At 47.5% G+C, this 6,000-nt stretch overlaps 1 protein-coding gene across 4 annotated transcripts in view; it reads right to left on the bottom strand.

Annotated features, from left to right (window-relative positions):
* Positions 1 to 5,722, bottom strand: part of HECW2 (HECT, C2 and WW domain containing E3 ubiquitin protein ligase 2) — a 183,488-nt gene extending 177,766 nt beyond the window's left edge. The window contains exon 1 of one of the 4 annotated variants that reach the window (XM_083467333.1): positions 4,354 to 5,408. The gene's annotated coding sequence lies outside the window, so the exon portion shown is untranslated. Of the gene's footprint in view, positions 1 to 4,148 lie in introns of all 4 variants that reach the window. The other 3 variants (XM_083467334.1, XM_083467338.1, XM_083467339.1) reach the window with 3 other exon arrangements.
* Between the last annotated feature and the right edge of the window lie 278 nt (positions 5,723 to 6,000).

The following is a 6,000-nucleotide window of genomic DNA, read 5'->3' on the forward strand; positions in this document are numbered from 1 at the left end:
ATTCTATTTAGTTAAATTGTCAATATCTATAGTTTTTGCATTTCATTTCTCTTTAACCTCTACGCTTACCATCCTCTCCCCTCCTCCACCAGCCCTGTATATATGTACCTACAACTGAGGATTGCAATTCATGCATCTGAATGAAATGGACTCTAGTCTACAACACTTTGTTTGTCTTTAAGGTGCCACAATGCACTTTTTTTTCCTTTTTTACTATGGTTGGTGATAACATAGTGAAAGGTTATTAAACTGAGAGCAATGTAATATAAACACACGGAGAGAAGCATTGCTCGCACTCTTCATTAGCAGTTAGTCACAGTTTTGCCATGTGCACTGCTCTTTTTTTAAAGAGGTTTGCTGAAGTGTGCAAAGTTCACATGGAAGACTATGGCAATGAAACAGGTCAGCAAGCCCATTAGCTATTACCTGAACAGTTTGCATCACAAGAGTGGAGGTGCTGATCTCTATTAAAACTACCTAAGCTGACTGTGGAAAGATTTATATTACATTGCAAGAGTGAGCATTCTTGCCTCTGTTACAGCTGCCTGCAACCATACTAATTGGAGCAGAGATTATTGTGGATTTACATGTTATCATAGGGGTGAAAGCATTTTTGCTGACTTAACTACCTTTTAAAATTAATTACTGCCATTCATTCCCTATGTAGCTCATAGTAATGGACTTCTGATTTACATGGGTTGTAAGGGCTGTGGTCCTGTTGTAGAAATATTGTTCTAATGCAACACATATTTGCCTTTGCAATTAACGTCGTTGCTTTTTTATAATACAAAAAAAATTGAATGCCTGAGAACTTTTTCTTTTAATTATCAGCATTTTCCTACCAGTCCTCTCGAAACATTTTTCATTCAACTTACAGATTGAGCAGTGGTAGAAGCAGACAAAACTGTTACAGAGCATGAGACAAAACAACATTTCCCCCCTAAAACCCATGTTTTGTCCCAATTTATCACCAAGCTTAGCGTTCCATATAGTATTATGGCTCTTCCCGAAAAAAACAAAAATTATTTCCATATTTGTAGTTAACTGTAAGAGACCTCCTGCAAAATATAAATCACAATATCAAGGAAGAGCCTTTTCCACTGAATAATGCAAGCATGGAATATCTAAAACAGTTTGGAACAAATTGCAAAAAAGGGGTATCTGAATCGGGGTAGAAATTCCCCAGGCACCAGCCGTATGTCTAATTACAACCACGTGGATGATATCCAGTTGCCAGGTTGGCAACTGACATCTCCATCTGGCTGGCCCCTCCAGCTTTCTTAAGTAGGTAAGCAGAAGAGCTTATTCATATCCCACTTTTCTCTCCAATGAGCACATGGTTCAACCCCCCCTTAGGTAAAGGTAAAGGGACCCCTGTCCATTAGGTCCAGTTGTGACCAACTCTGGGGTTGCGGCGCTCATCTCACTTTACTGGCCGAGGGAGCCGGCATACAGCTTCCGGGTCATGTGGCCAGCATGACTTCTGGCGAACCAGAGCAGCGCATGGAAACGCCGTTTACCTTCCCGCTGGAGCGGTACCTATTTATCTACTTGCACTTTGACGTGCTTTCGAACTGCTAGGTTGGCAGCAGGGACCAAGCAACCGGAGCTCACCCCGTTGCGGGGATTCGAACCGCCAACCTTCTGATCGGCAAGCCCTAGGCTCTGTGGTTTAACCCACAGCCCACCCCTACGACAACCCTGTGGAGTAGGTTAGGAGGCTGTGACTGGCCCAATGTCACCTAACAAGCTTCATGACTGAGTGGGGATTTGAACTCTGATCTCCCAGGTCCTAGTCAGACACTAATCACTAACACCACACTGGCTTCCTAGAGTACTTCTGCTGCAGGGCAGCTATATAAATTAAGTAGATAAATATGGGGAAAGCAAAATTTCCCTCAGAGAAGGATCTGAAATGTTTTCCTTGAAGCTTGAATTTGTTTTATTCCAGATTGTTTTATCTGATGTTTTAATGTGTTGCAAACCTCTCTGAGATTATATTTCCTTTAAAATATAAAGTGGCATAGGAATGAAATGAGTAATAATACTAATAATAAATTTCATTGTAAAAAAATGGATTGCTTAGACATTTTGCTGCGACAACCGTAAACTAAGGTGCCATTTGGGGGGCAATTAGCTAATACAGTATATGAGTTTCCAACAATGATCTGATTTAAACGAAAAGGCAGAAGTCAATTACACCTTGCCCATTCAGAGAGAGTCAACATGTTTGAAAAGCTAAATTCTTTCATCAAAGGCAACCAAAATATAGGTTCTGCTTCACCATTTAGGTCAGTTGTTTACTAGAATGTAAGCCTGAAAATATGTAAGGCAAGTTGCTGTGTCTTTACAACTAGAAAAGGAGCAATTTGTTAAAAGCAGTGGGGGAAGCAGCTGATCATCTGAAAGTCCAGCAAGCAAACCTTCATCAGTTTCAATCACATTAACATTTTACTTCTCGAGTTTAAGGAGTACATTTTCTCTCCTAAAAGCAAAAGCACATTTTTTAAAATGGGTTTTTTATATAAAGCACTTGATCCCACTTGGCATTAGGGAATTAAGAGTCATTTCATTTATGTATTGTTAGAAGATTTTTATACATTTGTCATTTCAATTATTATTTGTTCTTTTCTGCTTTCTTTCCTTGTGAAGCTGTTCAGAATGGAAAAGATCCACTGAAAATTAGTGCCGTTGTCAATGCTCCAAGTAGCTTGTCAACGAAAAAAGGCAAGCTAAACAAAAGGAACCACCAGAAATATAGTTAAATGTGTACAGAGCTTTTAAATTAAAACCCATACCACCTAGGGAAGAAAATTATGTATTGGGTGTTTTATAGAAACATTTTTTTTACAAAACTTCTTAACATATTGACTAAAGGGGGGGTGGCGAATCAAAGAAGTCTATTTTCAATAAAGAAGCAAACCATTTAAATTGTCACACAGAGGCTATCAACAGCACCCAGTTATGTAACAGCCATCCCATCCGAAATGAAGTGTTAGTGACACCATTAACCTTCCCAAGGAAAATACTTCCTTTCCTTTCTTTAAATATTTCCTGGTTTTTCTGTAAGGTTGGTTCAAAAGGAAGTAAGATCTCCAGCAAGCTAATTCTCCAGAAAAATTAGATAAGAACAAAGCTCAAAATCAAAATAAGCCAAATCCTAAACATTGCCAGCTGGTTCATATTTTTCTATGGCAGCTATATTTAAGCAAAAAGGCAAGTAAGCCCCTGTACAGCACAAGGCCTTTTCAAAAATCTAGTCATTTGTAGCCTCGCACCCAAGAATTTAATCAAGACATCAACCTGGTGTCAGAAGCAAAACATTCAAGAAAGGCAACTGAACTATACGTAATATATAAACTGAAAGGCTGCCTATGACTGGCTTATGTCCAATACAACACACTCAAATGCTTTCAACGAAACCAGTTGACAGAACGCACTCCTGAGCCACCTTTCTCCTTTTCCCTGCAAATTCCTTCTGAATTTGACTCCTCGCCACCGGAAACATCAAAAGCCAAATGCTTCCACAGATTCAGAGGCTGATTGAACTACACAGAGGTTTCAGGAGTTTGCTGCCATTTTTTCCCCCACACTGTAATTCTAAGTCCCAGGGCAGCCGACCCCGGACCGGCCTCTCATAAGGAAATCCTTGTGTAATCGCCCTGTATGTGCGCACGCACGCATGTGCGTATGTGCATTAAGCACAGAGCATGAGTTCTGGAGGAAAACGATGGGCATAACGGTACAGAGGAACCTGACACATCTGCCATTATCCTGCATGCTGCGGGAAACCGCACACAGGCAAGGCCAGGTGACTTTGTGCCAGGGGTGCCAACTTGATTAAAATATTGGGGGGGGAGGGCAGGTAAGCCTCACCCCACATCACTACAAGGTGTGGCACATGCACACCATTTGAATGGCAATGCTTGTCAACTTTAGGGGGGCCCCACCCCCTCCAATATTTTATTGGGGGGGGAGATGGGACAACAGGACCCTGGGAGTTGGCTCGTGGTTTCCTCCATCCCTTTCCATGGGTGCAAAGGATGCCGCCAAGACTCTGGCTGCCTCGAGGAAATGACATAACAATGCCATGGGTGCGTGTGCGTATTCCTCCTCCACCACCACTACCACCAGCAAAACTGACTCACGTTTGCATCCTGTATCTTCCCCTGGGGCCGAGATGCTGTGGGAAGGGCGAGCGCGCGACTGGTGGCGCCCAGCAAGCAAGCCAGCAGCCCACGCAAACAAAAGCAGCATCTCTCCCTCCATCCTCCTACCTGCCGTGGGAGGAGGAGCAGCAGCAGCAGCAAATAAACCCGCACCCACGCCAGGCATCCTTCCCATTCAACTCACCTCCAGCAACGCCGTCTGCAGCCGGGCACCTGCGCGAGGGGTGGAAGGAGAAACAAGGCCCGGGAGGGAGGGCGGAGAGGTTGCCAGCCGCCGCTGCTGCGCTCCGCTAGGCGAGGACTCCGCGCCCGCCTTGCTCTCCTCCATGCAGCGAGCGACACCTCTCTCTCTCTCTCTCTCTCTCTCTCTCTGGCGAAGGATGCTGAGGAAAGGAATGGAGGGAGGGAGAGGCTGCCCCAGTCCTTGAAGAACAGCCCCCACCCTTTCGTCTTCAACCTGAGTCGCTGCTGCTGCTTCCTAATTATTATTATTTTTCCTGCCTCTTCTCTCTCGCGCGCGCTCCCGGCAGCCGCCTCAACGTCCCCTCAGCCTGCGCCTTCTCTGGCGCCTGGGCGCGGGCATCTTCCTTGTTGACGAGGCTGCTCCGTCCTGGAAAAGGCGGGAGAGAAAAGAGGGAGGGAAGGAAGGAAGGAAGGAAGGGGAGAGACCCGCCTGTGCTCAAGGGAGAGGCAGGCCCAAGGAAGCAACCGCAGCAGCAGCGGCTTTCGCCTCAGCGAAAGGCTGCGGGCGGCGAAGGCGGGAGCGCCAAAGCGCGACTCGGTGCCATGTTCTCCGGCGGCGGCGCCGAGGAGGAATGGAGAGAGACGGGGTGACTGAGGGGAGGCGCGCGCGGCGTTTTTGCTGCCCAGGGCGGTGCGGAGGCAACGGGAGGGGCGCGGGGCGCTGCCTGCGCTGAGGTGAGAGAGAGAAAGGCGAGACGGAGCTTTAAGGGGAACCGCAGCAGCTTGCGCAAAAAGACGCTCTCCAAGCGCGAAAGCCGCCGCCGCCGCCGCTACATTGCTCCCTCGTCGACTCTGCCTTTTTGCTTCCCTCCCTGCTGCTGCCTGTGGGTGGGGAGCTAACCCTAACCTCCACCTCTTTGCAGGGGCTGCGGAGGGAGAATTGTGGGTAATCCAGCTGCGCTCCTTCCCTCGCTCTCTTGGGGTCTTTTCTGACTCTCCTCCTCGAAGCCGCCTTCCCCGTCGGAAGCCAGGGCGGACGCCGCCCCCTAGAGCAGCTGCCCGGGAGCGCGGCGAGGCGTCCGGGCGCCGCCAGCTGCCACCAGGAGACTCGCTCCCTCCCCTAAGGGGAAACCTCCCTATGTGTGGGTGTTTCTTTAAACTGTTTTAACATTTCTCCGATGGAAATAGGGGTGTCCTATACATCTCTTATACATCTTAGCAAGCCTACTCCGAGGCATAGCTGTCAACTAACAGATTTGAAAATAAGGGACCAGCAGCCTCGAAAATAAGGGGTCAGCAGCCAAAATAAGGGATTTTGCTTGACTTATGCATAAATCCGGTACTCATGGAGCCATGCTGCTTTGGCTGCGACTGTGTTTTGCAGAGGGGTGGACTAGATAATCCTAAGCAGAGGCATAGCGTGGGTTGTCAGCACCCGGGGCAAGGCAAGTAATTTGCGCCCCCTAACCCGTGGATTTGCGCCCCCTAACCTGTGGATTTGCGCCCCCTAACCCTAACCCCCAGATGTTGCGCCCGGTGCGGCCGGCACCCCCTGCACCCCCCACGCTACGCCACTGATCCTAAGGGTCTACAACTGACCAAAGAAGAGTGGCAGACAAAACTGATGAACAATGTCCAGATGGCAAAG

This window comes from Podarcis liolepis (assembly GCF_965112155.1).
Source record: "Podarcis liolepis genome assembly, chromosome: 1".
Classification (NCBI taxonomy): Eukaryota; Metazoa; Chordata; class Lepidosauria; order Squamata; family Lacertidae; genus Podarcis; species Podarcis liolepis.